The sequence below is a fragment of the Rana temporaria genome, unplaced genomic scaffold, assembly GCF_905171775.1.
Source record: "Rana temporaria unplaced genomic scaffold, aRanTem1.1, whole genome shotgun sequence".
Lineage (NCBI taxonomy): Eukaryota > Metazoa > Chordata > Amphibia > Anura > Ranidae > Rana > Rana temporaria.
In genome coordinates this window covers 109,637-119,058 of record NW_024404550.1, presented here as the reverse complement: position 1 = coordinate 119,058, position 9,422 = coordinate 109,637, and the positions used below count along the sequence as shown (strand labels likewise).

The window sequence follows — 9,422 nt, the reverse complement described above, 5'->3', positions numbered from 1 at the left end:
TCCCCCCCCTCTTTCTTTATCCCTCCCCCCTCTTTCTTTATCCCTCCCCCTCTCTTTCTTTCTTTCTCCCCCCTCTCTTTCTTTCTCCCTCCACCCCCCTCTTTCTTTATCCCTCCCCCCTCTTTCTTTATCCCTCCCCTCTCTTTCTTTCTTTCTCCCCCCTCTCTTTCTTTATCCCTCCCCCCCTCTTTCTTTATCCCCCCATCTCTTTCTTTCTTTCTCCCCCCCCTCTCTTTCTATCTCTCTCCCCCTCTCTTTCTTTCTCTCTCCCCCTCTCTTTCTTTCTCCCTCCCCCTCTCTTTCTTTCTCTCTCCCCCCTCTCTTTCTTTCTCCCTCCCCCTCTCTTTCTTTCTCTCTCCCCCTCTCTTTCTTTCTCTCTCCCCCTCTCTTTCTTTCTCTCTCCCCCCTCTCTTTCTTTCTCTCTCCCCCCTCTCTTTCTTTCTCTCTCCCCCCTCTCTTTCTTTCTCTCTCTCCCCCCTCTCTTTCTTTCTCCCTCCCCCTCTCTTTCTTTCTCTCTCCCCCCTCTCTTTCTATCTCTCTCCCCCCTCTCTTTCTATCTCTCTCCCCCCTCTCTTTCTTTCTCTCTCCCCCCTCTCTTTCTTTCTCTCTCTCCCCCCTCTCTTTCTTTCTCCCTCCCCCTCTCTTTCTTTCTCTCTCTCCCCCCTCTCTTTCTTTCTCTCTCCCCCCTCTCTTTCTTTCTCTCCCCCCTCTCTTTCTTTCTCTCTCTCCCCCCTCTCTTTCTTTCTTTCTCTCCCCCCTCTCTTTCTTTCTCTCTCCCCCCTCTCTTTCTATCTCTCTCCCCCCTCTCTTTCTTTCTCTCTCCCCCCTCTCTTTCTTTCTCTCTCTCCCCCCCTCTCTTTCTTTCTCCCTCCCCCTCTCTTTCTTTCTCTCTCTCCCCCCTCTCTTTCTTTCTCTCTCCCCCCTCTCTTTCTTTCTCTCCCCCCTCTCTTTCTTTCTCCCTCCCCCTCTCTTTCTTTCTCTCTCTCCCCCCTCTCTTTCTTTCTCTCTCCCCCCTCTCTTTCTTTCTCTCTCCCCCCTCTCTTTCTTTCTCCCTCCCCCTCTCTTTCTTTCTCTCTCTCCCCCCTCTCTTTCTTTCTTTCTCTCCCCCCTCTCTTTCTTTCTTTCTCTCCCCCCTCTCTTTCTTTCTTTCTCTCCCCCCTCTCTTTCTTTCTCTCTCCCCCCCTCTCTTTCTTTCTCTCTCCCCCCTCTCTTTCTTTCTCTCTCCCCCCTCTCTTTCTTTCTCTCTCTCCCCCCTCTCTTTCTTTCTCCCTCCCCCTCTCTTTCTCCCTCCCCCTCTCTTTCTCTCTCCCCCCTCTCTTTCTTTCTCTCTCCACCCCCCTCTCTTTCTTCCTCCATCCCCCTCTTTTTTCTCCCTCCACCCCTCTCTCTTTCTTTCTCTATGCCTCTCACATTCTTTCTTTCTTCCTTCATCTCTTTCTCTCTCTCTTCCTCTACCCCCCTCATTCTTTGTTTCTTTCATTATTTCTTTCCCCATCCCCCCTCTCTTTCTTTCTCCCTCCACCCCTCCTCTCCTTTCTCCTTTTTTTCTCTCTTTTTTTTCCATATTTTTCGTTCATTCTCCCTCCTCCCCCCTCTCTTTCTTTCTCTAACTGTCTTTCTTCCTCCATCCCCCTCATTCTTCCTTTCTCTCTTTAGTCACCCCCCCCCCTCTTTCTTTCTCCATCCCCTTCTATCTTTCTTTCTCTCTTCCTCTACCCCCCACATTCTTTGTTTCTTTCTCCCATCCCCCTCGTTTTTTCTCTCTCTCTCTGTTTCTTCCTCTATCCCCTTCTCGTTCTTTCTTTCTCCAATCCCCCCCCCTTTCCATTTCTTTCTCTCTCCATCCCTTTCTCGCTCTCTCTTCCTCTACCCCCCACATTCTTTGTTTCTTTCTCCCACCCCCCTCTTTTTGTTCTCTCTCTCTCCATTCCTCTATCCCCCTCTCTTTCTTTCTCCATCCCCCTCCCAGTGGCGTACTAAGTAGGGGGCGGGGGGGCCACTCCGGGTGCCACACACTGGGGTGGGGATGTCAGGCCGGCGCCCCCACCACCCTCCAAGACTGAGGCGGGTGGGTTTAGGCAGCGGCACCGCGTGGTGACAAGCAGGTAAGGGTAAGAACACACCACATGGAGAGCCTGAGGCGAGCTGTACTGGCTTTGCAGGGGGGGGGGAGTGACACCTATCGGCACACCCGAGACCCACAACGATCCCCTTCTGTCGTGGCCGTGGCTCTGATCAGTCTCGGCTGTCTCACACACTTTTATACATAACAGTTTGAACACCCCGCCCCCACAACCACTTTCCTATTGGTCCTCTTGGCCATGCAAATGAGGCCTTGAAACAAGGTCAGCAGGGATTGGTCCAATGGCTTGAATAGGAGGACTGATATGTGTACTGACACAGAAAAGCCCCCCCAGGGGGTAATTAAAGTCCATAAATAGTCACACAGAACAATGCTTTTCTTCCTGACCATCGAGCCGTCTGGAGGGGGGGGGGTAACCTAAAGACAGGGCAGAAGACCCCCCCCCCACTATGTAACAGATTCAAAGGAGAAATACTTCAGTATTCCAAGGTTCATGACACCCTCTTTCCCTCTCTTTCCCTCTTTCCTTCTATCCCTCTTTTCCTCCATGGGCAGCACAGAGGCTTAGTGGTTAGTACTTCTGCCTTGCAGCACTGGGGTCTTCGGGTCTAATCCTGACCAGGACACTGTCTGCATGGAGTTTGCAAGTTCTCCCTGTGCTTGCGTGGGTTTCCTCCGGGTTCTCCGGTTTCCTCCCACACTATAAAGACATGCTAACTTTTTGCGAGATTTTATACAATGGGGTTAAAGTCTCACTGTATCAGGACTTCTCCCCCGATTTGCAGAGACGAAGAGCTGAATTTATTTCAATCAAGCGAACTCTTCAAAAACATAATCTTCCGTATGCTCTGCTTTATCCAGCCCGCCTGCGAGTCTCTGCCTTGGGGGGAACTTTCTTTTTTGACTCACCGGCAAGCACAGCGAAATGGTTCGAGGACAATAAGAAAGACATCTGAAAGACTTATGAACCCAGGGACCCCTTGCTTTTTTTAGCGTTTTGTTTTCCCTTTTTTTTTTTTTTTTTGGGGCCCCTTCTTTTTTCTTAGGCTCGGTTATTTATTGCACTTTTTAACAAATTCACGAATTTAGCAAATACTGAAACACGGCAATGTGCCAAATACTGGCTAGTTAAATCACAGGGAATCCCTTCCCTTACACAATAAATATGCACTAAAACTGCACAAAATGGGAAGAAGAGAAAGTAAGAGGCACTGAATGGTAGCTAAATGGTGGGGGGGGGATGGAGGGTTGCATGGTTGTGATTTGTATAGGGAGGTATGATTGGTTCATTAAGGGTGAGTAGTAGGGTTGTCCCGATACCACTTTTTTAGGACCGAGTACAAGTACCGATACTTTTTTTCAAGTAGTCACCGATACCGAATACCGATACTTTTTTTAAATGTGTCCCCAAATGCAGCCATGTCCCCCCCAAATGCAGCCATGTCCCCCACATATGCAGCCATGTCCCTCTAGCCATGTCCCTCACATATGCAGCCATGTCCCTCTAGCCATGTCCCTCACATATGCAGCAATGTCCCTCTAGCCATGTCCCTCACATATGCAGCAATGTCCCTCTAGCCATGTCCCTCACATATGCAGCAATGTCCCTCTAGCCATGTCCCTCACATATGCAGCAATGTCCCTCTAGCCATGTCCCTCACATATGCAGCAATGTCCCTCTAGCCATGTCCCTCACATATGCAGCCATGTCCCTCTAGCCATGTCCCTCACATATGCAGCAATGTCCCTCTAGCCATGTCCCTCACATATGCAGCAATGTCCCTCTAGCCATGTCCCTCACATATGCAGCAATGTCCCTCTAGCCATGTCCCTCACATATGCAGCCATGTCCCTCTAGCCATGTCCCTCACATATGCAGCAATGTCCCTCTAGCCATGTCCCTCACATATGCAGCAATGTCCCTCTAGCCATGTCCCTCACATATGCAGCAATGTCCCTCTAGCCATGTCCCTCGATCCGGCGGCGTGATGCGGCGGAGCAATGCGGCGGCAGCGGCAGGGGGGGAAAGGGGGGGGGAAAGTATTCTATTTAGGTATCGGGGGTATTTGCGCGAGTACGAGTACTCCCGCAAATACTCGGTATCGGTCCCGATACCGATACTGGTATCGGTATCTGGACAACCCTAGTGAGTAGTATGGAGGTCACAGGTAGAGTCCCCAGGGGAGGCCTAGGAGGGCCATGGGTGGGAGGGTTGAGTAGAATGGGTAGGGATATGAGGGAGGGATCTATTGGGGGGAGAGGGGGGAAGGGCGGGGGAGGATTGGATGGGTCACACACCACCACTAAATACTTGATGACACTATTAATATTTGCAATTTTTCTATTTAGATCGTTTTTTTTTATTATTTTTCTTTTTTTGGGGGTATGGCGAAGCGGGCAAATATTTATTGTGGCTTTTCCCTTTTTTTTAAAAGGAAAAGAAAAAGGGACAAGGGGGGAACAAAGGAAGGAAAGAAGTAAAGAAGAGCACCTTGGGGAGTTTTTCTTATATAACCAGTATCTTATTCTTAGATGTTTATGTCTCCCGTGGTGTTTCCCGTGATGTTCCCCCTCAGCATATAGAATTTTGATTGTTGCTCAGGTTTTGGACCTTCTTCTTTCCCTTTTACCGCCGGGACTCCTCGTTTTCTCTTGGTGTTCCCAGACACAAATCGGGCAAAGGTTAAAGGTTCATATATTTTATGAATGTACCATTTTTTTTTGGTTCTCTCTTGATACAAGACAAGAGAGAATAATAGGGTAGCTAATGTCAAATTCAACCATAGGACATGGTAGATAAAACGTTCTGTATAAAATCTTTGAACGTGCGTGGAATGAGGGACTCTATTAAGAGAACGACTATCCTAGATATGCTGGGGGCGAGAGGAGCAGGCCTGCTCTGCCTGCAGGAGACGCACTTAACAGCAAAAACAGCCGTGCGGTCCCAAATTCCAGTCTACTTACCACTCTTACCACTCATCCTATTCTAGGGGAGTGAGTATACTGGTGGGGAGAGGATTGGTATTCTCCTGTAGAGAGAGCAGGATAGACGATCAGGGAAGGTTTATATTTTTATTCTGCTCAATTGAAAATAAATTATTTGTGATAGCCAGTGTTTATATCCCCCCCCCCCCCCATTTAAATTCGAAGTTCTACACAAATTGATTGAGTTTACATTGGATAAACCAGGGATACCGATATTTATTATAGGAGATTTTAATGAAGCCTTAGATAGGACCCAGGACAGGTTCCCGCCGGGAAACAGACCTAAAACAAAAGGAGAGGAACGATTAGCCCTATTTCTGGATGAAGTTGGATTATGCGATATTTGGCGTACGCGCTATCCGCAGGAACGCCAATATTCCTGCTTTTCGAAGACGCACCACACTTTATCCAGAATAGACATGGTGTTGGGTAATGACGAGGCAGTAACACTAGTAACCAAATATAGAATATGGCCCAAGAGGAATCTCCGATCACTCACCGATCGAGTTGACAATAAAAGCTAGGGGTAAATGGTATCCCAGTGAATGGAAAATTAGCCCTCACTGGCTCGAGCTAATGAGTGAACACAGTATGGTTATTTCTGCTCTCAAAGAATTTCTACAGATAAATGTGGGAACTGCATCAGTGGGGGTGGTATGGGACACCCTAAAAGCTCACCTCCGAGGTCTCCTGATTCAAAAGATAGCAGGGATTAAGAGGAAGAATAGGGAGGGAGAGAGAGAGACAAGGAAGCAGCTGCTACAGGCAGAGAAGAGATATGTTGAAGCCCCAACCCCGCACAGTTTAAAAGAGTGGCTAGAAAAACAACAGATATACAAAATGACTACATTAAAAAGAACAGAGGGAAAACGAATATTCCAGAGACAGAATCAGTTTGGAGAGGGAGAGCGAGTGGGGCGCTTATTATCTCTACTTATTAGAACCAATTCCCCCCCCTCCACTGTTACAGCAGTCAAGTTAGCAAGCGGGGAAACTTCCACCGATAAAACTGTGATACTAAACACCTTTAGAGAATTTTACGTACCCCTTTACAGCTCCAAGAGGAGGGAGGGGACCGAAGGACCGGGAAATTTTCTCCTGGGAATGTCCGTCCCGACCCTGTCGGAGGAAGATAACATTGATATGGAGGCGCCAATCACTCTAGGTGAACTCAAACAGGCAGTGGCGGGGATGTCAACTCAAAAGTCACCTGGCCCAGACGGGTTGCCCTTAGAGATCTATAAAAGATATGGGGATATTCTGTTACCAGAACTCCTCAAGACATTAAATTGGGCATTGATTCACGGAACGCTCCCCACCTCTATGATGGAAGCCACCATTATTGTCTTACATAAGGAGGGGAAGGATCCAACTGAGGCCTCATCGTATCGTCCCATTTCACTCCTATGTACGGATGCCAAGATTTTGGCTAAAGTATTAGCAACTCGTCTAAACCGGAATATTCAAGCGCTCATACATCCTGACCAATCTGGCTTCATCCCTAATAGGTCAACCAGTATTAATATCAGGAGACTGTTCCTGCAAATTCCAACAGAGGGGGTGGGTTCCAGAGCTGTTTTAGCCCTGGATGTCGCCAAGGCTTTTGACAGTCTGGAATGGGACTACCTATGGAAGGTCCTAGAGAAATTCAGGTTTGGCCCCAGGTTTATTAGTTGGGTGAAGCTGTTATATAACCAGCCAAGAGCCAAAATTAAAATCAACAACGAATTTTCTGAAACTTTCCAACTAGAGAGAGGAACTTGACAAGGCTGTCCCCTTTCCCCCCTCCTGTTCGCGCTGGAGATGGAACCATTGGCCATTAAAATCAGAAAATCAGAAGATATACAGGGGTTCCGTAGACTAACCATAGAGGATAAGATCGCACTGTTTGCGGACGATGTCCTTTTTTTTCTGGGAGATACCGAAACCTCGTTAAAAAATGTGATCAAAACGGTGGGTGAGTTTGGGCTATGTTCTGGGCTGGTCATTAATTGGGAAAAGTCAGCACTACTGCCGATTGATCCCCTTGGTGTCCAGATACCCCACGGAATTCCTCAGTTAAAAGTAGTAGCTATGATGAAATACCTCGGGATATGGATTACGAGGGACATCAATAGCTTTGTCTCAAATAACTTAATTCCCCTCTTGTCCAAATGGGAACATAAAAGAGACATCTGGTGTAGACTACCACTATCCATAGCGGGGCGATGTAATTTAATAAAGATGTTGTGGCTGCCCCAGCTACTCTATATCCTCCATAACTCCCCAGTCTGGATAGACCAAAAATGGTTCAAAAGGATAGAATCCATCTTTAGAGATTTAATTTGGAAGAAGGGACAAGCCAGGATTTGTCTCCAGACCATGCAGCTACCAGCTAAAGAGGGGGGAATGGCCGTTCCTCACCCGAAAACATACTTCCTAGCTTCGCAGTTACAACATCTTGCGAATTGCGGATTGGAGGGAGACGGGAATCCCGGTACATTGATGCTAATAGGGGCACCACATAGGACAATAATGGAGGCACTCGAGGCTGGCTCGTTTATTCATAAATGTCCAACTATAAAACTTATCCTTAAAGTATGGCAAACTACAAAAGCACTGATGGGCTATAAGGGAATAACAACGTTTGCCCCTCTTTGGTGCAACCAAAACTTAAGGGAATTAAAAGATATTGAGAGATGCAAGGAATGGGAGAGACAAGGGATAAACCGCTTAAACCAATTGTACGATGGAGAACATATGAAATCCTTTGCAGACTTGCGACAGGAATTCAATATAGCAAATAAAACATTTTACAGATACCTCCAGATCCGGCACGGCATCCAAGCCCAGTTTGGGTCACAACCCATTGTATGGTCCTCGGCTCCTACCCTCCTGAAAATAACCTCTTCAAAAACAACTAAAGGCCTGATCTCCGAATTGTATTCCAGAATAGGAGCCAAAACAATAAGTAGGGCAGGCCCCATTAAGAGCAGGATAGGGTGGGAGAGAGACTTAGGGCAAATGTCCACGGAACAGTGGAGTGCAATCTTGAGGAGGGGGGTATTGGTCTCGATCTCTCCATCTCAGAAAGTATCACACTTGTTCCTCCTGCATAGAGTATACTATACCCCCAGGAGAATGTTCAATCTTGGGTGGAGAAGTACTGACGAATGTCCAAGGTGCAGAGCGACAGGCAATCTCATTCACATGATGTGGAAATGCCCCAAGCTATTCAGATACTGGGAGGAGGTGATAGACATAATAAATAAAACTTTTAAAACGAATTTGGAAGCTGAGTCTAAGACATGCCTATTAGGTAGTATTGATGAGGATAGAGTGCCTGCTGGGACCCTTGAGGTGGTGCTGAGATGCCTCTTCCAGGCAAGGAAGTTAATAGCGTGGAGGTGGCAGGCCCAAACTCAACCCACTGTCAAATCTTGGGTTGAAACTAGGGTTGTCCAGATACCGATACCAGACATAAGGGAAGACAATTTGGAATTTAAGAGGCTTTTTCACTTAATTATAATGATACAGAGATAGGGGGAGGGGAAAAATGTATGCTTGTGTATGTACTATGTTAAGTCTATGCAACTTGGTGTACTACTTTTTGTACTTTATATATGCAAACAACAATAAAAAATGTTATAATAAAAAAAAAAAAAAACTTTTTGCGTTGGTGGTGTAGTGGTTAGCACAGCTGCTTTCTAAGCAGATGACTCGGGTTCGATCCCCGGCCAATGCAGTCGCCAAGATGGCTTCCTCACCTGGAATGAAATGTGGAGTGTAGATTAGCGATGGAATAAAATGTAAACTGAAGTGAATGTCGGGATTTGTGTGGATTTTATTATTACACGGCTTAGAATAGATTTCTTGCAGGTAGGTGTGATTGTTCTGTATTCTCATTGTCAGCCAGCAGGTGGAGCAATCGCCTCCTTTTCAGGTATTTTCTAGGCTCTCCTTCACAGCTTGGCTGAAGAAAGGCCGGCTATGTACTATATACAGAGGGGGAGGGGAAATACCGGTCGTCTCCCCTGCAGATTGTTACATAGAAATGAAGGGTCTGTAATTCCTCTCATAGATGTATTTTATATGATAGAGACAGAAGATCAACCAAAACTACAGAGAGATCACATGATACAAATGTTATAAATGGAGGAGAATAAGTATTTGACCCCCTTAGTAGTTGGGGGAGGTTCCTTAGTAGTTGGGGGAGGTTCCTTAGTAGTTGGGGGAGGTTCCATGTTTGGAAGCACAGAGGTCAGACGTTTCTTGTAGTTGGGGGAGGTCCCTTAGTAGTTGGGGGAGGTTCCTTAGTAGTTGGGGGAGGTTCCTTAGTAGTTGGGGGAGGTTCCTTAGTAGTTGGGGGAGGTTC

At 47.0% G+C, this 9,422-nt stretch overlaps 1 non-coding gene across 1 annotated transcript; it reads left to right on the top strand.

Moving 5' to 3' along the window:
* The first annotated feature begins 8,720 nt into the window (after positions 1-8,720).
* TRNAR-UCU lies at positions 8,721-8,792 on the top strand. The gene has a single exon. It is a non-coding gene; the product is annotated as a tRNA-Arg (tRNA).
* Positions 8,793-9,422: the final 630 nt, after the last annotated feature.